The sequence below is a fragment of the Gopherus evgoodei genome, chromosome 4 (assembly GCF_007399415.2).
Source record: "Gopherus evgoodei ecotype Sinaloan lineage chromosome 4, rGopEvg1_v1.p, whole genome shotgun sequence".
Taxonomy (NCBI): domain Eukaryota; kingdom Metazoa; phylum Chordata; order Testudines; family Testudinidae; genus Gopherus; species Gopherus evgoodei.
The window spans coordinates 26,143,331-26,167,183 of record NC_044325.1 but is presented as its reverse complement, the minus strand read 5'-3'; the positions used below and the strand labels follow the sequence as shown (position 1 = coordinate 26,167,183).

At 41.3% G+C, this 23,853-nt stretch overlaps 1 protein-coding gene and 1 long non-coding RNA gene across 4 annotated transcripts in view; both read left to right on the top strand.

Annotated features, from left to right (window-relative positions):
• Nucleotides 1–23,853, top strand: part of EVL (Enah/Vasp-like) — a 222,810-nt gene that overhangs the window by 49,091 nt on the left and 149,866 nt on the right. The gene's annotated exons all lie outside the window — the stretch shown is intronic.
• LOC115649792 lies at nucleotides 1,022–8,965 on the top strand. The gene is made up of 3 exons (XR_003999930.1): nucleotides 1,022–1,130; nucleotides 2,361–2,363; nucleotides 8,954–8,965. It is a non-coding gene; the product is annotated as an uncharacterized LOC115649792 (long non-coding RNA).

The following is a 23,853-nucleotide window of genomic DNA, read 5'->3' as shown; positions in this document are numbered from 1 at the left end:
AACAAGGTGTGAGGATACTTAACATGGGAAAATAGATTCAATGTGTGTAATGGCTCAGCCATTCCCAATCTCTATTCAAACCTGAGTTGATGGTGTCTAATTTGCATATGAATTCAAGTTCAGCAGTTTCTTATTGGAGTCTGTTTTTGAAACTTTTCTGTTGTAATATTACCACCTTTAAGACTGTTACTGAGTGACCCGAGAGGTTGAAGTGTTCTCCTACAGGTTTTTGAATGTTATGATTCTTGATGTCAGATTTGTGTCCATTTGTTCTTTTTTGTAGATTGTACATGGCAGAGGGGCTTTGCTGGCACATGATGGCATATATCACATTGGTATGACATATGGTATATCACAGGTGAATGAGCTCCTGATGGCATGGCTGTTGTGTTTAGGTCCTATGATGGTGTCACTTGAATAGATATGTGGACAGAGTTGGCATCAGGCTTTATTGCAAGAATAGGTTCCTGGGTTAGTGTTTTTGTTCTATGGTGTGTGGTTGCTGGTGAGTATTTGCTTCAGGTTGGGGACCTGTCTGTAAGCAAGAACAGGTCTGTCTCCCAAGACCTGTGAGAGTGAGGGATCATCTTTCATTATAGGTTGTAGATCTTTGATGATGCGCTGGAGAGGTTTTAGTTGGGGGCTGAAGGTGACGGCTAGTGGCATTCTGTTATTTTCTTTGTTGGGCCTGTCCTATAGTTGGGGACTTCTGGGTACTCTTCCGACTCTGTCAATCTGTCTTTTCACTTCAACAGGTGGGTATTGTAGTTTTAAGAATGCTTGATAGAAATCTTGTAGGTGTTTGTCTCTGTCTGAGGGATTGGAGTAAATGCGGTTGCATCTTAGAGCTTGGCTGTAGACAATGGATCATGTGGTTTGTCCTGGATGGAAGGTGGAGGCATGAAGGGAAGTATAGTGGTCTGTAGGTTTCCGGTATAGGGTGGTGGTTATGTGACCATCGCTTATTAGCACAGTAGTGTCAAGGAAATGGACTGCTCGTGTGGATTGATCTAGGCTGAGGTTGATGGAGGGATGGAAATTGTTGAAATCATGGTGGAATTCCTCAAGGGCTTCTTTTCCATGGGTCCAGATGATGCAGATGCCATCAATGTAGCTCAAGTAGAGTAGGGGTGTTAGGGGATGAGAGCCAAGGGAGTGTTGATCTAAGTCAGCCATAAAAATGTTGGCATACTGTGGGGCCATATGGGTACCCATAGCAGTGCCGCTGACTTGAAGGTATATATTGTCCCCAAATGTGAAATAGATGTGGGTGAGGACAAAGTCACAAAGTTCAGCCACCATCGTTGCCGTGACATTATCGGGGATACTGTTTCTGATAGCTTGTGGTCCGTCTTTGTGTGGGATATTGGTGTAGAGGGCTTCTACATCCATAGTGGCCAGCATGGTGTTTTCCAGAAGATCACTGATGGATTGTAGTTTCCTCAGGAAGTCAGTGGTGTCTCCAAGATAGTTGAGAGTGCTGGTAGTGTAGGGCCTGAGGAGAGAGTCCACATAGCCAGACAGTCCTGCGGTTAGGGTGCCAATGCCTGAGATAATGAACCATCCAGGATTTCCAGGTTTATGGATCTTGGGTAGCATATAGAACGCCCCTGGTCGGGGTTCTAGGCATGTGTCTGTACAGATCTGTTCCTGTGCTTTTTCAGGAAGTTTCTTGAGCAGATGGTGTAGTTTCTTTTGGTAATCCTCAGTGGGATCAGAGGGTAATGGCCTGTAGAATGTGGTGTTAGAGAGCTGCCTAGCAGCCTCTTGTTCATATTCCAACTTATTCATGATGACGACAGCACCTCCTTTGTCAGCCTTTTTGATTATGATGTCAGAGTTGTTCCTGAGGCTGTTGATGGCATTGTTTTTAAGTGAGGTGAAACTTGGGGTACATAAGACGCATCAGACTCCTGAAAGGGGTGCAGTAGTCTGGAAAGGTTGAGAGTCACTGCCCTAGCCCCCTGGATTGTATTGCCTCCAGGAGGTACACTCGTGTATTGACAGGGATACATATGCCTAATAATACAATGTTATCTCCATGATTACCATCATGTTCCCCAGCCTCAGTTAGCTCAGGGATCAAGTGTCCTTCAATTTGTCTCAACTCAAGTCCTACTTAGAAGTACTTGTAGTAGCTGCTGACAGCTTTTATTAGGGAAAAAAACATCAGCAGGCCAAGCTCTGAGTGACACCCATTGTGTTCTTGTCTGACTATATATCTACATTTCTATCTACTGCTGTAAGTGAAACCATGTCCCTCATAGCTTAGAATACAGAATGTTGCAATGTGACCATCTTCTTAGAGAGAAGACACATTTGTTTATAGGTTGGTGGGGTTTCAGAGGTGTAAGATGAAGGCAGTTAGATTTTGTTTTCTTTTTCCAGTCCAAGTTGCTGTATAAAGTGACAAGTGCAGTTCCTAGACCAGAATTATTAGTGTGTTTGTCCATTGGACTTGGCAGAGGCCTGCAGATTTGTTTATGTTGCTGAAATTCAAATCTATTTGTCTGGTGTACTTACTGGCAGAATGTTTTTTCTTTTTTTTTTTTTAAACTAAATATCTCATCACTTTTCAGCAGATAGTAACAAATAAATGAAAGTGCCTTGCATTCATGCATGCTTTAGTGCGGGCAACTGTAAAGGTGGGATCCTGGTCAGTTTACAAAGCATCTGAAAACAAGACTTGAAACCCTGAATAAATATGGATAGGAATATTGTTAAGGATGAGTTATCCAGAGGAGTAGCATATCACTATTTATTCCAGTCTACATGAAAGAAAAATGATGAGCAGGACTGTTCCTGTAAATACAATGAATAATAATAATTCTGTATACATCATAGTTAATAGCTCTCTGGACTTCATTAGCTCCTCCCAACCAAGAATCCCAGAGCACTTTAAAGATCTTAATGAATTAAGACTCACAGCACCCCTGTGGGATTGTTGCTATCGCTACTTCACATTTAATGGAAAAAATGAGATTAAATGACTAGCCCAAGATGCCAAGTTAGTGGGAGTGCTGGGAATACAAATCATATCTCCTGACTCCTCTAACCACTAAACTGTACTCCCTCTCTAACACCTGGACTGGAATGTCCTGGCTTGGGTTAAAATTTCAGGCCAAACTTCTAGGAAAGCAGTATGCCCTAGAGATTGTCTACACTGACAATTGGCTCTAATTTCAGCCAAAAAATGGCTAGCCAGAGCTCTCGTGTGAACAGGGAAACCTACTGTTAAATGCACTCATGTAAATTGTGACTTACAGCAGTTTATCCTGTCTACAATAGGAGTTTACACCACTGCAGCTCAATTGGTTGCTGATTACTAATGGCTGATATCAGGACAAGGCCTAAGGTGTATGTCTCTAAAGTGTAAAGGTGCTCCAGCATATAAGAGTGTAGTGAGTTCCTGTCTATCACATGGCTGAGGTGCATGATGTTATTTAAAGCAGGGGTTATAACCTTTTTCTTTCTGAGGCCCCACAACACGCTATAAAAATTCCATGGCCTGTCTGTGCCACAGCAATTGTTTTTCTGCATAGAAAAACCAGGGAAAGCATTAGGGGATAGCAAGCAGGGCAGTTGCCCGAGGCCTGACACCACAGGGGGCCCTGTGAAGCTAAATTGCTCAGATTTTGGCTTCAGCCCCGGGTGGCGGGGCTTGGTGTCCCAAACTTCAGCCCCAGAGGTGTGGCTTCAGCTTTCAGCAAGTTAATGCTAGCCCTGCTTGGCAGATCCCCTAAAAACTGCTTGCGGTCTCCCAGTGGGCCCCGGACCCCTGGTTGAGAACCATTGGTTAAAGAAAGGGAAAACTAGTGCAAAGGAAGCTACCAGAGGGAAAGGGTGTGTCCTTTCCACCCCCTGTTGGAAAAGTCTTGCATAGTTATTACCCAGTGGTTTGAGCTGATTTTTTTTTCTGTTTTTTGGAAGTAAGTCAAGCCCTGAAGAAAGGGATGCGAGGAGACCTGTAATTAGAACTCTTGTTCTGCCCCAGATGTTGAGGCTGCTTATGAACTCTCAGGCAGATTTTTTTTTAGAAGGTTGGCCTGGAATTTTAACCCAAACCAGCACCTTCTGGTCCTTGAGCTGTAACCAAAGATTAATGGACGGGGGAATGCAGGGGCGGCTCCAGGCCTGCTTGCGGAGGGTCTGCTGGTCCCGCGGCTTCGGTGGACCTCCCACAGGCGTGCCTGCGGAGGGTCCACCAAAGCCGCGGGACCAGCGGACCCTACGCAGGCAAACCGCCAGAAGCAGCCTGCCTGCCATGCTTGGGGTGGCAAAATCCCTAGAGCCGCCCCAGGAGGAATGGGGTCTTTTTCTGGGTCAAATATTAACAAGTGGTGGCTGTGCAGTGCTTCTTTCTTTAAGATGTTCTAGAGAATTTACAATTCTGCTAGTACACCTTCTGTTTTCTAATCTCTTCTCATACTCTCCCTAACTTATAGCCTCTATATTTTGAAGATCTTTCATATCTAACTTCAGTTCTAAGTTTTAAACATGGGAATGCTAAATCTTTCTGATTTGAGCAATATCACAGCTTTGTCTGTTTATTGCTTGACTATGTTGCCTTTGTTGTAAGTTAAGACAGAATTCACTTGTGATCTGGGTAAAAGCGAAAGAATGTTAAATGGTTTCAACAAAGGTATTTTACACAGCTGCTACTGCACACCATCAAACATGCTGATCTATTTATTGCCCACTTGGAATGAGCACTTAACAGTTCTACTCTGACACCAAAGCAGTTCTCTGGGGTGTTGTAAGCTTACCTTAAATTCTTCCTTGAGGTATGTTTATAATGTGATTCCTGCAGTGCGTATAGTAGTCGGCAATTTCTTGAAACCATCCTTATATATGAATGAGAGGGAAGTGTCCTTGTGTCCCCAAGACATTTTTCCATCAATGAGTTCCATCAACAGTAAGCCACAGAACAAATAGGAGAGACTTTCTTTTTTCCTTTCTCTTCCACATGAACGAAGAAAGGAGAGTTTTTAGTGTTCTGGTTCTTTTGTTATTTCAGGCCTAGTCATTTCTGGACCAGACTATTCACTGATAGTGTTTTCCAAACTTTTGAAAGCTGAGTCCCCCCTTCAGGAAAATGAAACAAGTTGTGCCCCCGATCAACCCCTCCTTGTGTTAAAGGCTACCCCTAAATGAGTATTCCTTGTATGGATCTTCATAGTATGATAGTAACTCTCTCCTTTCTTATATGCTTCATTGAGCAGTGAAATCATTAACAGTTTTGACATTTAAAATATCATTGGCAGCTGAGTTAGTATCCATGGAAATAATGGGACTAGGGAGGGACAGCTCAGTGGTTTGAGTATTGGCCTGCTAAATCCAGGGTTGTGAGTTCAATCCTTGAGAAGGCCATTTAGGGATCTGGGGCAAAAATCTGTCTGGGATTGGCCCTTCTCTGAGCAGGAGGCTGGACTAGATGACCTCCTAAGGTCCCTTCCCATCCCAATATTCTATGATTCAGTCTAACTTGTTTCATGTTCTCTGCAAACTCAGGCAGTTATCAAGTGCTCTGGAGAACAGTTGAGTCCATGTCCCGCCCCATCTCAAACTAATTCTTTGTGTCCTACTCTATATGGTAGTGCATCCCACACAATGGGAAGTGCTGCGTTAATATTTCTAAAGTAATATTTACAGCTGAGGGCTACCTCTGTCCAGGAGCTAACATCTGTTCTATCCTTGTGCTTTGCAGTGTTGTAGCCATGTTAGTCCCAGGATATTAGAGAGAGTGGATGAGGTAATATCCTTTTACCGGATCAACTTCTGTTGCTGAAAGAAACAAGCTTTCAGGCTACACAGAGCTCTTCCTCAGGTTTGGGAAAGGTACTCAAAGTGCCACAGCTAAATACAAGGTGGAACAGATTGTTTAGCAAAGGTAATTAACACACATTCTAAGGGACCATTCCAGATGAAGTAGCCTATTAACACCCCTGCAGTCATAGGACAAAAAGAGGGGATTAGCCGCGGGTTACAGATTCTTGTAATAAGCCATATATCCGGTGTCCTTATTGAAACCATGATTTTTAGTGTCTAGAAAAATTATGAATTTTGTCCTATGACTGCATTCACTTAGCCTTGAATGATCCGTTACAATGTATGTTAACTATTTATGCTAAACAATTTGTTCCACCTTGTATTTAGCTGACACACTCTGGGTCTGTCTACACAGCAACTAGACACACACAACTGGCCCATGCCAGCTGACTTGAGCTGTTGGGGCTTAGACTGTGGGGCTGTTTCATTGCTGTGTAGACTTCCAAGCCTCACCTCTGAGACCCTCCCACCTTGCAGAGTCCTAGAGCCCAGCTCCAGCTCCAGCTCAGAAGTCTACACAGCAATGAAACAGCCCCACAAACTAAGTCAGCTGGCATAGGCCAGAACTCACTAGCTGCATATTAGTGCACACTTCCTACTATACCCAGAATGCACCTCCATCTGTCAGATGAGTATGTAAATCATCTTAATGTTGCTGTGTTGACATCTTCATTGCAATTATAAAATACTAGTTGCCATCCCCTCAGCAAGAGAACTGCTTTCACTTGAAAATGTACTGATAGCTTTCCACCTGTCAGCTTAGACAAATGAGAAAATTATCTCACAAAGAAATTTGGCTTATAGTAAAAGCCATCATCTGTTTGACCTAGTTTTAAAGAAGGAACTTGTTTAAAGCAGCTGGCTAAGTAAGCAGATGTTTTAGTTGAGGTTAATCCAGTAGTAAAATAGCATACAGCAGCAAAAAACTCTCCATTTAAAATAACTGGCCAGTGAACAAATATTTATCTAGTGGCATACCGTACCTTAAATGGCAGATATTTTGCTTCTAGAAATAAATGTACTAGAGATACTGAACAGTTTTCTGCAGCATTATAATTTCCATGGAAGAAAAGGTACATATTGAATTAGCAGATCTAGATTCTCTGTGGTGAAACTGCTGTTTAGATCGTACAGGTGAAATGATGTCAGCCACTTTGAAAGTGTTTTTTACAAGTATCTAGAAAGGCATATTCATTCACAGAGCAGGGATGGTAGAAAAGTGATGCAAGGAGATAAAGAATAAGTAACACACACACAGGAGTTAAGACCCTTCTCCTGTCAGAGGATCTGTGCAGATGAATCCTTATGCTGGCATGGTGTGCAGTTGAATTCAGCAGGTTCCCATGTGAGCAGATCCCATTGCAGGATCAGGTTCTTAGTTATTCAATATTTCTCCTGTATTTTAAATACAGTGGTGTGAATTTGTGCCCAGCAAAGTGTGAAAATTGCTAACCTTTATCTCTTTACCCCAGATAAAGAGGCAGATCTATGCGTTATCACAATATGTTTCTCTTAGCGTTTGCAGAGCTGGCTTTTGGGTTTGCAAAGCCCATAGCCACAGGCCCTTCTGGTTTTGGGAACCTGCAAATGGTGAGACTCATCTCCAACCTTCATTGTTTGCAGAGAGAGGCTGGAAAATGGAAAGTGATTTCTAATAATGAAAGTTTGGAAATCTTGAGTGTCTGTTTTTGTGTGGGAGGTGAGTTATTTTTTCTTTGTATACCTACACTGATAAAAAGAGGGCTGTCATGGTATAATTCCCCACTCTGAACCTTAGCGTCCAAAAGATGGGGTACCAGCATGAATTCCTCTGAGCTCAATTACCAGCTTAGTACTTGTAGCGCTGCCACCAACCAGGAATTCCAGTGCCTGGTACACTCTGGTCCCCCCCAAAACCTTTTCTGGGGACCCCCAAGACCCAGACCTTCTGGATCTTAACACAAGGAAAGTAAACCCTTTCCCTCACCGTTGCCTCTCCCAGGCGTCCCCTCCCTGGGTTACCCTGGAAGATCACTGTGCTTCAAACTCCTTGAATCTTAAAACAGAGAGGAAAATCCACTTTCCCCCCTCCCTCTCTCTCCCCCTCCCAGACTCTCCCTGAGAGAGAAAGTAATCCTAATGCAGAGAGAAAATTAACCTCTCTCTCCCCCTTCCCTCCTTTCTCCCCACCAATTTCCTGGTGAATCCAGACCCCTTCCCCTGGGATCTCACCAGAATAAAAAAACAATCAGGTTCTTAAACAAGAAACGTTTAATTAAAGAGAGAAAAACAGTAAAAATTATCTTTGTAAATTTAAGATGGAAAATGTTACAGGGTCTTTCAGCTATAGACACTGGGAATACCCTCCCAGCCTAAGTATACAAGTACAAATTAAAATCCTTTCAGCCAAACACAAATTTGAACTCCTCCCAGCCAAATACACATTTGCAAATAAAGAAAACAACCATAAGCCTAACTCGCTTTATCTACCTAATACTCACTATTCTGAACTTATAAGAGCCTGTATCGGAGAGATTGGAGAGAAACCTGGTTGCACATCTGGTCCCTCTGAGCCCCCAGAGTGAACAACAACCAAAAACTAACAGCACACACACAAACTTCCCTCCCTCAAGATTTGAAAGTGTCCTGTCTCCTGATTGGTCCTCTGGTCAGGTGACAGCCAGGCTCACTGAACTTAACCCTTTACAGGCAAAAGAGACATGAAGTACTTCTGTTCTATTAACCCTTGACTATCTGCTTATGACAAGGGCGTATCGAGTGACGTGTGGCCTGAAGCTTAAGTCACTGTAGTCTTTCTGCCTTATCATCACTGCTTTACAGATAGGGAGGGAGGGAGAGAGAGAGAGAGTGTGTGTGACAAAGGGACGATTTATTAGTGAGTCTTTATCATAAAGCACAAAAAACCTTCCAGTAGGTGAGATCCTAGTTGTTCCTTAACCATTAGCTGATTTCTAATCTATCTGCCAACTTATATGGCTTTGAGGAAGATCCTTGTTTTAGCAGTTAGTTAGCTTGCCCAGGCCTTTGGAGAGAGCAAGCCATGATTCTCAGCAGGAACTTTCCCTCAGCTGGAGGAAGCTAGGTAAAGAAATATGGATTTGAACGATGATCTTTCACGCTCCAGTTAGAACAATGTGAGGAGCATCCTCATTTTCTCCTCTTTCCTGAGATCTAGAATATGAACAAATTCTAAAAGGGGGGTGGTGGAGTGCAATGTGTAAATTGGCACTCAGGAGACCTGGGATCTAGTTCTGGCTCTGCCACTGGGCAGGTCACTTCTCCTCTCTGTATCTCAATTTCCCCGTCTGTAAAATGGGGATAATTATACTGCCACCATTTGTAAAGTGCTTTGAGATCTACTGATGGAAAGTGCTAAAGATGATGTAGGTGTTGTTGATGTTAAAAGCTGCTCCCATATGATTCCAAATGTTGTTCATTCAGAAGGCATCTCACAAGCTGTTTTAATATATATATAAAATATATATTAATGTGTATATATATTTAATATATACATTAATATATTCTATTGATTCAGCATCTGACTTCCCAAAATAGCCCTTCTGTGGTGGTAAGTGGAAGGCTCTATAGCAATTACATTTATTCATATTTAGCCTGATTGCCAGGAAAATACTTAACACTGCTTTCTTGAGGTAAAAAGTTTTCTATTCCTAGATTTCTTGAAACATTACGTGCTACCCTCAAGGTAAATGGAGTCTCTGCTTGTTGCTCCAAAGGTACTTGCTTTAAATCTTCTGCCTTGGACAATAATAATTCTTGTTGAGGGTCCTATTAGTCTCCTCCGAGGTCTGATAGATAAGGAAGTAGACGAGTCATATGAAGTCTTGTGTCTCTCCACACATGTTTGCAAACCTACTTTTAATCAATCTACTGTATTCTGCACTGCCAGGATTAGGATAAGATAATAACAGCCATATAAGAATTAAAATAAAAGGCATCTCCAGATACTTTGGTCCAGGAAAACACATTTTCCTTCTGTTTAGATCCTTTGGTCTCTGTTGGATCCACATCTAGTCACAGGATCATGAATTAACAGAAGTCTTTCCACACCAGTTTATGAAAATCTTAAGTCTAAATTCATTCTTAGGAAAGACTCCCATTGACTCCAGCCCATGTTGCATTTCATACGTAATGCTGTCTGCTATTCCTCATGTATCTTTTTTCTTAAAAGTAATAGTGCAGCTGATCCTAACTTTTGACTACTGCAGATCTGCTGATGCAACTTTTATAGCTCACCATCAGCTGAGCCAGAGAAATGAGTGTATTGCCAACCACATCCTGTTAGCTGCAATTGTTTGTTGTTTGTTTATAGGCTTTTATGTGACCACTATCACTTTTAATGTCTGAGCACCTCACACACACTAATGAATTTATCCACAGTGCAAAGTCTCCATTTTGCAGATGGGTCTAGTCTTTCTCTCAAAAGTTGCCTAACTGAAGTCACTAACCATGTAAGAAAAGCAAGCAGGATCTGTCCCCATCTCTACAGTTCAGTTCAGAGGAGGAAATCTCTAACGCGAGGCCCATTTGAGCAAAGCATTCACGATGTGCTTAACTTTAAGCATGTGCTTAATTCTTATTAACTTAATTGGGACTTAGGTAGGAGCTATTGCCCATATTTTTGGCATTGCAGCACTCAGCGTTGCATGGCCTAACTGATTAAGAAGCTTAAATCTAATTTTCAGAAGGGATTTAGGCATTTAGTACCAATAGTCCAATTGGATATAGGCTTCTAAGTGCCTAAATTCCCTTTGAAAATGTGATTTAGGTTCATAAATTAGTTAGATGTTGTGACACTTTGCTCAGCAACACTTGCTTACTTTAAAAATCTGGGGCCTTAAGTGATTTGCTGGATTGGGGATTTACCCAAATTGTTTAAAGTTAGAGACGTGCTTGAGTGTTTTGTTGTCTGAGGGCCTTATACCTCAAATAAAACTGGAATATGACTTGATTTCTGATTATCCAAGATAGAAAATTCAGAGACTGCTACTCTCATTTCTGTAATCTACCATAATTATGAGCGTAGATAACATATTTGGATACTAGACAGACATATTTAAATATCCACAGTCTCAAGTATTTTGATTAAACTTCAAAAGCTGCAATAGTTCCAGGTTTGTAAGCAAGAAAGAACCCTGGGGATTTCCAGCCCTAGGGAGGGTGGGCAGAAGGGGAATGAATGGGAAGTGTTGCAACAGAGCTGTTTGCAGAAATATAAAGCTAATATGGCTTATGATGGGAATAGAGCCTGTGTCCCCATGTGGAATTTCAACTAGGCACTTCTATCAGGAAAGGTAATATGAAACTGATGCACTTGGCAAATGGACTATAAAAGGCTATATCTAATGCAATTGCAGTGTTTTCTTCAGTATTAGTTACTTTTGATTGGATTTGCCGAGTATATTAGATCAAAACAGTCTATTTCAGCATAGTGATAATGTTATGTCCCAAATGGTGAAGTTATGGAGTGCCCGTTTATGCAGCGTTTTATGTTCTAATAACACATTTCATGCCGTGTCTTATCCAATGTCTCTCTGGGATTAATAATCTTCATTGGTATTTTAGGGACCATTGACTCCTGGCCAGACAAAATGTTGCATAATCATCTTTGTACATTACTGTTGAGCCATGGCTCTCAGCTCCCAGCATTTTCTCATCTCTTTGCATTCAGAGCCTTCTATCCTCTCTGCATCTTTGTTTGCTCAAAATCTCTCCAGTTTGTCTCCTTTGAGTTTCTCTTTCCGTTGCATTTGCAGGCCTCTCTGCTTCCTTCTTCTGGAGAGTGGTCCTCTCTCTAGCTAAAGATAAAACAATAAGGGAGGGAAGATTAATTTGCTGCTGTAGCACTTGTTCTCTGGATAAAGTTACCTTTGCCAACCCCTTTTCCTGGGCTTTGCCTACTGGAGGTGCAGAATGGAATCTGAGCCTATAAGTAATAATGGGGAAGCCCTAAAGACTTGCAGTAGCACTGCTGAGTAATAAGCATATATTATATCCAATCTAACATACCATCCAAATTAGGGTACCGCCATGAGAATTCTGCTGTGAGGAGATTTGAATGCCTTACTAGCTTGTCTTAAGGAGCTTAAAAAAATGATCTTTCTCAATGATGTTTTTAACTAAATAAAAAGAAACACATATTTTAGTGTAAAAAACAATAGAAAAGAGAGAATAACTTTTTTTTTTTTTTTAAATTATGGCTTAGAATTGACTCCGGTGAATAGCACATTGTGGCGATTCTTATCCATTCTGATGCTGCTGTCATTGCAGCTTCATAATACACAGGCAGATGTCATTAAAACGGAGAAAAGCACCGCTAGGTGCATGGCACTATTATCCTGTGCTAAGCATGAGAACGCTTTCTAGTTTGAAATACGAACTGCAGTGTAACAAACAGGTGCTAGAAGAGCAGAGCCAAAGGTTGTCTTTAGTCTATTCTCTCCCATGTGATGTGCCTGCAAGGCCTTTAGCAGAAAAGATTCTGTCCTTTAAGTATTCCTGAGATTATTTCTGCTGGGGTCTATGTGTAGATGGGAGCAGCATCTCATACTCTGAATGGTATCATTTGAAGACGGAAGACACAAAACAACCAGTGGGTTACAACTTGTTCTACCTGAATATACAGTACCGGGAAAAGACATATTTCCTTCCTTTTAGTCAGCATTCAAGGTACTTCTCAAGGATATTGCTGTTTAGATAGCTAGGATTTATGCCCCTGAAATTGATGGCGTTATTTTATAGGGTCAGGATTTAAGAAATAGAGAGAATATTTGTAGTTTTAAACAACGATTAAATGGTTTTGGAGGTGAGTTGGCTGGGCCCATGTACGTCTGATCTTTCCATGAGTGTGGATCCTGGTTAAAATCTCCATTCCACAAGGGAGGGTGCTTTGATCGAAAGGTGCATGGAGTCTGGAAACACCATGTCTACAATGTGTCCATGTTCGGCCAACTTTTAATTTCTTCCTTTGTAATTAAGCCATTCACATTCCATCGGTGAAACCTTTATCAAAATTGTTGATTTGACTCCTGTTTCCAGTTTGAGAGAGGTGGATAATGCAAGTGATTTTAGTTTTCCCCCTGTGAAATGTGTTGGACTAATTGCAGATCCACATTTCGTGGCTGAACAGCGTAGATCATGGAAAAGGCTCTTTGAATTTTTGTCAGCAGCTGCAGCAGCTGGGAAATCATGAATGAACAGGGAAGCGGAAGCTAGAAACCAGCAGCTCTGTAAATGTGAATTATGGAAATGAAATTAACGTACAGGACTCATTCTGAAACTGAGCTTGAAACAAGAAGATATTGAACGTGTGATTTGAATGGAATGTTGACAGTGCTATTGCTAAGGCTCTGTGGGGAGAAATTTCACTCCAGGCTGGAAATGTCTGAGTTTGGGGTGGTGGTTGGCTTTTTGTTTGGGTTGTTTGTTTTGGTTTTCAGATGTTGTGATTTAAATGAAAGCTTTGCCTGTTTTGTCAGCCTAATAGTCCAAGAACTGTACGTCCAGCTGCTACCACTGACTTTGTACATCCACTGTTGTGTACATAACTGTTTGTTTCTGTAAAAGAGAGTATGCAGCATTTTGTGTACACACACCAAATTTGTGGTGCAAACTGAGTACCCAGTTCCATGATTTGCAGACATCCGTTGCTGTTTCTGCATGCACAGAGGTGCACATACTCATTTTTTTCAGGCATAATCAATATCCTCTAGATACTTGCAGTGTTTAGGACCCAAGCTATGAGAAGACCATTATCTTGACCCCATGAGTAACTCTCCAAAGCAGGGGGGGAAGCCAGGCTTTTTTGTTTTGTTTTGTTTTGTTTTTTAAATCAGTTACAATACCAGGAGTCAGGTAGTGAAGTCTGCAGAGTTCCTACTGCTATACTCATGGAGGTTTCTGTTTGTTTTTGTGATTCCATAAAAGTGATTTCAGGCAGGAACTTTTTATTTAATTAAAGAAAACAAGTTCAAGCAAATATAAAGAGTGAAGTGCCAAACAATTTGGTAGTTCCCATGTTCTAGGCTAGTCCTTAATAACTCAAGACCGTTTAGTGTACTGGTAGCAAGGACCACTCCTTTAAAACTTTAGAATCTTTCTTGAGCAGGATGTTTATGTAACATACTGGATGAATTTTATCTTTGTTCCCCTGTAGTGGCTAGAATATATAAGAAGTTTATGAATACACTACTGTCTCCAAGCTAATGTCTCCTTGTGCATTAGCTCAAACAGTTGGGGCTCGTTGTTATTTTTGATGCCCCAGGTTTAATCCCTGCAGTGCAGACAAACGACTCAGGTTGTTAAATCATCATCCAGACCCTCTCTTTGTTGCAGTTGAAACTCATTTGGGTCCTGTACGGCTTGAGAGAGTTTTCTGGTGTGGACAGATGTACATTCCTGAGAACAATCAGCACATTTTACTTGTGACCCAGCTCAGGGTTTATACTCACTGTCACGCTGTCTGGAGTGGCTCCTGAGCAGGAGTGCCTACCATAGGGGCAGACTGTCAAAAACAGGGCAGACTCCTCAAACTGGTGGTGTGTTCTCCGCTTAGATTTTACCAAGCTAGTAACAAATGTAAACTCCTGGATCACTATACCAGTCTTAGACTGGATGTCTGTGACTCCATCCATTGTATCTTGCCACTCAGGCAAACTGGACTTAGTGATAAAAGGTCACTTACACCAAAAATCACACCACAGTTAGGTTGCTTCCATTCCCAAGAGACCAGTCGCTTACCCCTTTGTTGGATTACAATTTGAAAGAGCCTGAGAGTTAGGCTTGAATTAACTGGACAACTAGGTAGTAATTTCTTTGGCCACTGGGCTGGGCATCTGAGTTCTTGTCTCAGCTCTGCTGCTCACCTGGGCAAGTTGATTTATCTCAATGTGCCTCTGTTTCCCCTCCCACCCTAATCCTAAACCTAACCCTAACCTAAGGATTTATCTTACTATATGTTTGTACAGCAAGCAGAATGGATCTTCCAGGCACTACTATGATACAAATAATGTATTGAATAGAATATTTAATTTATTAAAATAACATTTAATATTTATATTGCAGTAGCACTTAGAGGCAGGGCTCCGTTGGGCTAAGCACTGTACACATGCATAACAAAAAGACAGGTTCATTGCTTCAAGGAAAACAAATAAGTTTTGGCTGTAGCGGAGGAGGAATAACTTTGCTTGCCATTAAGTCTGATAATCCCGTAAAGGCCACATAGTCTAACATCCCTGTATAAGGAAAGGTTGGGTTTTGTGTACAGGAACGCTTGCTAGGGGGAGAACTCATTAGAATAGTTTAAGAGCTGGCTTAAACCAAGAACAAAGAACTTCCCCACAAACTTCAGCAGTTTCCTGTCCACATGCAAAGCACGTTTCTTTGACCTGGCTTCTCCAGATAAAAACACATAGCACATCAGTGAAGAAACCTTTTAATTAAAAACAATCAAGCACATGCACATGCAGGACAGGAATACAGAAAAGTCCCACTTGATAGATATTGATATCTGTTTTATTGCTTTTCATCCTGGAAGGCACTCGGATACTACAGTAATTACCATTGTTTAATAATCTAAACAGAATAGATGAGAAAAACAAACACTATTTGCCTCATGGGTGAAGGGGAAACCCTAAATTTCAGAGTGTAGCCTTTGAGGCTGCAGAAGGTGGAAGGCCTTGGAAAAGACCATATTTGGAGAAGGAAATGAAAAGTTCGTATGGCATGGGATACTGAGCTCAGCTGAGGATGTGGTGAATTGGATTGTCATAAACAGAGTGTTAAGGGTTAATGTCTCTTATACCTGTAAAGGGTTACAAGCAGGAAACTGGACACTTGACCAGAAGACCAATCAGAAGACAAGATACTTTTAAATTTGGGTGGAGGGAAGTTTAGGTGTGAGTTTTTTGTTCTTTGTTTTTCTCTCGGAGGGTCTGAGAGAGACCAGACATTATTACAGGCTCTCTAAGTTTCTTTTCATAGAGTAAGTAAAATAGGCGGTTTAGGCTTTTTAATTGTTTTACACTATTTGCATTTGTGGATCTGGCTGGTTAACTTTTATATGTGTAGTTGCTGGGAATATTCTGATTTGTATTGGTACTGGGGGGGGAAGTCTCTTTCTCGTGTCTGTAGCTATAGGACCCTGTAGATTTACATCTTGAAGTTACAGAGATAATTCTTTACTTTTTCCTTTCTTTTATTAAAAGATTTCTTTTTAGAGAACCTGATTGATTGTTTTTTCTCTGTTTCCCTTGTTTTATCCCAGGGGACTGGGATAACTCACCAGGACGGGTGGGGAGACAGGAGGGGGAGAGATAAAATCTCTCTCTGTTTTCCTTGAATCTGTTTGCTTCTTTGTGGAAGGGAAGGGAGATGCTTCTCTGTATGGTGATTTAAGAGGTTAGATCAGTATCTCAGGATAGCCCAGGGAGGGAAGTTCTGAGAGGGGAAAGGTGGGGGAATGGTTCATTTCTCCTTGTTTTAAGAACCCAAGGGATCTGGGTTCTTGGGATCCCCAGGGAAGGTTGGGGAGGTCAGAGTGCCCCAAAACACTATATTTTTGGGTGGTGGCAGCCTATCAGATCTAAACTGATAATTAAGCTTAGGGAAATTCATGCTAGTATCTCATTCCTGAACTCCAAGGTTCAGATTTGAGAGAGAATGCTATGACATGGATAATACAATGATTGTGTATGAATCAGATCAGAGGTTCTCAAACTGTGGTGGTCCGCGAGCTCCATTCAGGTAGTCCACAGATAGTTTCCTCTAAGGTGCATGCCTGTGCGGCCACACACAAGAGAATGAAGGGCCACCCACCTAATTATGATAATTATCATTAAATTAAAGTAATAAAATGATTACGGGGCTCAAAAATGATTAGGGCCAATTAAGTAAGAGAAAAAAACTTTTGAAGTGGGCTATCTTGATTATCACTTCAAAATTTTTTTTCTCTTACTTAATTGGCCTCTCAGAGTTGGTAAGACAACTCCCACCTTTTCATGCTCTCTGTATGTGTGTATATATATCTCCTCAATATATGTTCACTTCTATGCATCCAAAGAAGTGGGCTATAGCCCACAAAAGCTTATGCTCAAATAAATTTGTTAGTCTCTAAAGGTGCCACCAGTACTCCTGTTCTTTTTGCAGATACAGACTAACACGGCTGCTACTCCGAAACCTTAAAAGAAAGCTGCAGTGAAGTGCAAACAGAACACCACACCTAGGAGAAGAATGACAGTCAAACCTGATTTCAGGGAAATTAACTAAACATCTCACAAGTTTACAATGAGGAAATACTAATCTGTAGAGTGTTGTAAGGGTTTACCTTTATCCTTTATGATTAGGCCTCATGGCCTGTACTGCAGCAACTTTTCATGAATTAAGACTAGACAAGATTTATACTGAACACTTTTTGTCTTTGTTTCTTCTCACAAATTATTTTTCTAAATAAAAGTTTATTTACCTGGAACTATCAGGTCTTATCCAACTCCCAGTGGAATTAGTGGGAGTCTTTCCATATCTTCAATTGGAGTGAGATCAGGTCCAAGCATTGGATTGGATGTTAATCTGATGATATAAATGTGGAACAAACATCCCAGGAAGCAAAAGAATCTCTGCCCTCAATGGAGAACGAGAGGAGAGCGTGTTTGTAGCAATGGGCATACTAAGGGAGATGGTATATGCCTACAGCCATGCCACAGATTCAAGATGGATGGCCTAGTCAGCATAGAGCTCACCATCAGACTTTAGCAGTGCCAGAATGGTCACCTGCTGTTATGGTGAAACTTGTTAAGGTTGAAAACCCCCCATTTTCTCTTACACTTATTTAAATCCCTTTTTGATACTGTAAAACAAATCTGTTATCCCAGTAAAGCAAGTTGTATTTCAACACCTAAAATCGCAGGCTCCAAGCTCAGTAATTAACCAGAAACTCCAGGACGCTAGGTGTGTTGCACATACAGTATGGTATAAATCCCCATCCCTCTCTCTGCCTGCCTCACTGGGGGTTGAGGAAGAAATGGGATATGACTAGGTCAAGGATTAATGGTGTTGCCAGGAGGGCTTTGGCTTCCTTGATCATAGGATGGTGTTCTGGGAAGAAGGACTGTTGAGTGCAGATGGGGTCCACCTGTCGAGGAAAGCGAAGAGTGTCTTTCGGTTACAGACTGGTTAACATAGTGAGGCAGGCTTTAAACTTTGATGGGGGCCAGAGACAAACGCCCACAGAGAAGTCAAAACCATGGAGACTTGGGGAAGGTTTGGAATCGGAGGGGGAGCATGGGCAATTTATAGCAGGAACAAAGGAGAGACAAGTGAATGTAGAGGGGAAATCAGATCAGCATCTTAGATTTCTGTATACTGATGCAAGAAGTATGGGGAATAAACAAGAAGAACTAGAAATACTAGTAAATAATCACAACTATGACACAGTTGGCATCACAGCAACTGGAATCTTAGGTGCTGACTCCATGGGAGGTCCAGCCCTAGAGCACCCATAGAAAAAAATTAGTGGGTGATTAGCACCCACCAACAGCTAGCTTCCCTCCTCTCTGCCAGTGCCTCCCATCCACCAGCGGCTCCAGCAATCAGCTATTCCAAGGTGTGCAGGAGCTGCTGCAGGGGTGGGAGAGGAGCGGAAAAGGGGCATGCTCAGGGGAGGGGGCGTAACTGGGTGGGAAGAAGTGGGGTGGGAAAGGGTGGGGGAGAGGCCTGGGGTGGAACAGTGGCGAGAAGGGGCAAGGTGGAGACTTGGGGGAGAGGGTTGGGGGAAGCGGGGCCTGGGGTGGAGCGGAGAGTTGAGCACCACCGGGTCCTGGAGGAAGCCGGCACCTGTGACTGAAATTTTGAGGACAGCTTGCTCAGGAAGGACAGGCAGGGGAAAAAGGGATGAGATGTTGCTTTGTTTATCAGATGTACTCACTTGCACTGAGATTGACATGGAAATAGAAGACTTGTTGAAAGTCTCTGGCTAAGGATAAAAAGGGATGAATGTCATAGTAGGCGAGGGTCTACTATAGACAGGAGGAAGAGGTCATGAGGTTTTTAAACAACAAGAAACCATCCAAAGCACAAGACTACCCAGATATCCATTGGGGAAATAATACAGCAGGGTACAGATTATCCAACAAATTCCTAAAATGCATCAGAGACCATGTTTTTTCAGAAGGTGGCGAAACCTACTAGTGGAGAGGCTGTTTTAGATTTGATTTTGACAAACAGGATCTGGTTGAGAATTTTGAAGTGAAAGGCAGCTTCAGTGGAAGTGATCGTGAAATGATAGATTTCTTGATTCCAAGGAATGGCAGGAAGGAAACCAAGAGAGTAAATATAATGGATTTCAAGAAGAAAGACTTTAGCCAGCTCAGGGAGTTGGTAGATAAGATCCCATGGGAAGCAAGTCTAAGGGGAAAAACAGTTTGAGAGAGGTGGCAGTTTTTCGAAGAGACATTATTAAGGGCACAAGTGCAAACTATCCTACTGCATAGGAAAGATAGGAAGTATGGCAAGAGATCACCCTGATTTAACCAGAAGCTCTTCAATGATCTGAAACTCAAGAGTCCTACAAAAAGTGGAAACTAGGTCAAATTACAAACAATGAATATAAAAAATCAATGCACACATGTTGGCCCAAGCACAAGATGAGTTTAAAGTAGCTAGAGGCATAAAGGATAAAAAGAAAACATTCTAGAAATCCATCAGAAGAAGCAGGAGGAAGACTAAGGACAGAGTAGACCCATTACTCAAAGGGTTGGGGGTGGGGAGAGACAGTAACAGAAATGTGGAAATGGCAGAAGTGCAAAATGACATTTTTGTTTGTTTTCACTAGAAAAGTTAGTAGTGGTCGGATGTCTAACATGGTGAATGCCCGTGAAACTGAGGTAGGATCTGAAGCTCAGTTAGGGGGAAAAAACAAGATAAAAATTACTTAGGCCTGTAGTGTAGACCTGGCCTATGTTGGCATGACTATGTCACTGAGGGGTGTGAAAAATTTGCGTCCCTGAGTGATGTAGTTATACCGACCTTAACTCCCCATGTAGACGACGCTATGTCAATGGGAGAGCTTCTCCCATTGACATAGCTACCCCCTCTTTGGGGACATGGATTAACTGTGCCGATGGGAGAGTTCTGTCATCAGCATAGGAGCATCTCACTTAAGCGCTACAGCTGTATCGATTACAGCTGTGCTGATGCTGCATTTTGAGTGTAGACCAGCCTTTATACAAGTTATGTCTTTGTGGATCAGGTCTGATGAAATACATTCTAAAATACTCAAGGAGCTGAGTAAGGAGGTATCTGAGCCATTAATAATTATCTTAGAAAACTAATGGAAGATGGGAGAGATTCCAGAGGACTGGAAGAGGGCAAAGATAGCGCCCATCTATAAAAAGGGGAGTAAGGACAACCCGGGGAATTACAGACCAGTCAGCTTAACTAGAGCAAATAATCAAGCAATCAGTTTGCAAACACCTAGAAGATAATAAGGTGTTAAATAACAGTTAATGTGGATTTGTCAAGAATAAATCATGTCAAACCAACCTGATAGCTTTCTTTGACAGGGTAACAAGCCTTGTAGATGTGGGGGGAAGTGGTTGATATGCTGTATCTTGACTTTAGTAAGGCTCTTGATACCATCTCATAAACAAATTAGGGAAATACAACCTAGATGGAGCTACTGTAAGGTGGGTGCATAACTAGTTGGACAACCATTCCCAGAGAGTAGTTATCAGTGGTTCACGGTCAAGCTGGAAGGGCATATTTGAGTGGAGTCCCACGGGGATGAGTTCTGGGTTCGGTTCTGTTCAATATCTTTATAAATGATAAGTGGCACAGAGAGTACACTTACAAATTTTGCAGATATACAAAGCTGAGGTTACAAGTGCTTTGGAGGATGGAATTAAAATGATCTAGACAAACTGGAGAAATGTTCTGAAGTAAATAGGATGAAATTCAATAAGGACAAATACAGAGTACTCCACTTATGTATGCAATTGATTGTTCCTACCAAATGGGAAATGACTGGCTAGGAAGGAGTACTATGGGAATGAGAAATGACTGCAGAATAGGATCTGGGGGTGTTCGTGGATCACAAGCTAAATAGAGTAGGCAGTGTAACACTGTTGCAAAAAAAAGCAAACCTCATTCTAGGATGTATTAGCAGAAGTGTCGTAAGCAAGACATGGGAAGTAATTCTTCCACTCTACTCTGTGCTGATAAGGCCTCAATTGGAGTATTGTGTCCAGTTCTGGGTGCCACATTTCAGGGAAGATGTGGAGAAATTGCAGAAAATCCAGAGGAGAGCAACAAAAATGATGAAAGGTCTAGAAAACATAGCCTATGAGAAAAGATTGAAAAAATTAGGTTTCTTTAGTCTGGAGAAGAGATGACTGAGGGGGGACATAACAGCTTTTAAGTACATAAAAGGACGTGACCAGGAGGAGGTTTAAAAAACATTCACCTTAACCTCTGAAGATAGGACAAGAAGCAACAGGATTAAACTGTAGCAAGGGCAGTTTAGGTTGGACATTACGAAAATCTTCCTGCCTGTCAGGGTGGTTAAGCACTGGAACAAATTGCCTAGGGAGATTGTGGAATCTCCATCATTGGAGATTTTTAAGAACAGGTTAGAGAAACACCCATCAGAAATGGTCTAGTTGATAACATAATTGGTTAATAACACAGTAAAAGCATCTTGACTGGTTAAGAACTTAGAATGGTTAATAATTAAATCAGCGTTTTAATATTGTGTGCTGCAAAAAGCCTGAGGAGACACATTAAAGAGCCACTTATGGCTTGAGATCCACAGTCTGAGTGTCACTGGTCTAGTTATTTAGTCCTCCTGGAATGCAGGAGACTGGATTAGATGGCCTATTGAGGTCCCTTCCAGTTCTGTGCTTCCATGATTCTATGATCACAGTAGAAGAGAGCTGGAATTTATTGAGAGTTTGTGCCATGGGAACAGACAAAAAATCTACCAGGAATGCAAGGATTGAGGAGAAATGTGGGATGTTCTTTAATTCAATTCCCAAAGCTTATGAGTTTTGCTCACTACTGTTGTCCTATTAAAAACAGGAGGGTACAACTCAAATATTAATTTATTTACACACACTCTTAGGTAGAATAATCTTACAACTGTGTTGCAATAATGCTCTTCTAAACTGATTATAAAAATAAGGTTTTGTATTTGATTGGGCTGTATTAGGTATTTTTTCATATTCTTTAATGTATTTACAACAAAATTACTAAAATGTCCAGAGCATTTTATATGTAATGCTATAAATAGCAGAGGGATTACTAAACAGTAATATGTGCTGAGTAACCTTTGTACCTTAGCAAATTGCCAAACCTACAGTGAAAGCTGGAAGCTGAAGAATGTGTGTAAGGAATGATATACACCTGACTTCAGACATGGAACACAAAATCCTCACACTTCAGTGGTAGCTCTGCGTTTGTAGGGAGACCTATCCATTGGAATAGAGTTCCTCCATGGGATCCTACAAGATCTGAGTGCAGGATTTTGCTCTTAGATGTGTTTTGAGCAAATAAATGAAGTGCAAAGGCAAAGCAGTGTTTTAATGTCTTTGTGCAAGTCTCTGAAAATAAAACTGCTGCTAAAGATTTTTTTTTAGAAAAATACAAAAGAAACAGATGCAATGCAATGAACAAGACGATTAAATTTATTGAACAATCCTCACTAACATCAGGATGAAGGAATGCAAACAGAACAATCTATTACTTTACACTTTTAACTTCTGGTTTTCCATTTGTTTGTTTCTAATTTAGACACTGTAAAGGACCCATGCATGATCACAGGATCAGTGTATACTAGCTACAGGTGTAATCTAAAAATGTTGTTTTAATGGTGATGTCATGTATGAGTCATGTTGTATCATAAGCGAATTAATGTGGTGATATGACACTTCGTCACCAATACGGAGGTGCTTTCCCCAGCAGAGCTGTGTTTTAAAATTGTTACAGCCATTTTCAACAGCAGATTTTTTTAAAATAATGTTTTCTCATTAAGGCATGTTTGCTACTACTGATTCAAACAAGCAAAAAGATAGGGCCAAATTTCACCATGATTTATATTATACTCCATTCAACTTCAGTGAAATCAGTGTACAATCAGCATGCAGTTTGACTTAGGGTTTTTATTGTGAAGTATAGATCAGAACATTTTATCATCACTGGCATTTGAAAATTATTTCCCAAAATCAGTATTTCATTATCCCTAAAATTAATGGAATATTTTCAGCACATTTTTTTAAATGTTAATTGCCTCTTAATTGTGATAGGAATGCATCTAGCTTTCTCCCAGGGACAGTGTTACAAATGTACCAGAGCCCACATAATCCCTGTTATCATGCTGATGTCTGTGGAGCTACATCAGGGTTGAATTTGTTTCTGTATGTGTTAGGTTTATGTGCATGGAAATATAAGGAGGCTGGTGTAGTGACTTTGCACATGCCAAAAAACTTGCTGGCAGCAATGAGAACCCATGGCAGAAGTTAGTTGTCCTGATTCTGTCTCCTCCAGAAAGTCAGAGGGAGACCAATCCACACGTCCGCCAGAACTGTCATGTCAGAGGGGAGCGTGAGGTAAATTGGTGTGGTCTTGCATATGCAGCTAAACATATCAAGCAGTGGTCCATACTGATACCATCACTCTTATATATTATTCTTACTCTTAGTAGCAATGGGATGAGAATAGTGCTGGTATCAAATAGGACATATTAACATGGCTCTTACACTATATAGGTTTAATTCTGCCATTCTTTAATATTTCAGAAAAAACAGCTGTTCTTGATATGAATTCATTGCTACAATAAAGGTCAGATCCACCACAGCACTTTTCCTTTCTGTCCTGTAGCCTAGCAGCATAAAACCGAACCAAGCTAGAAAAACAGAAAACCAAACCTTGTAGATTAAGGAACGGAAATATACATCTATGTCTATAGTAACCTCAACTTGAAAGCCAGAGCTGTCCAAAGATCGCTGCTTCTTCATGTGA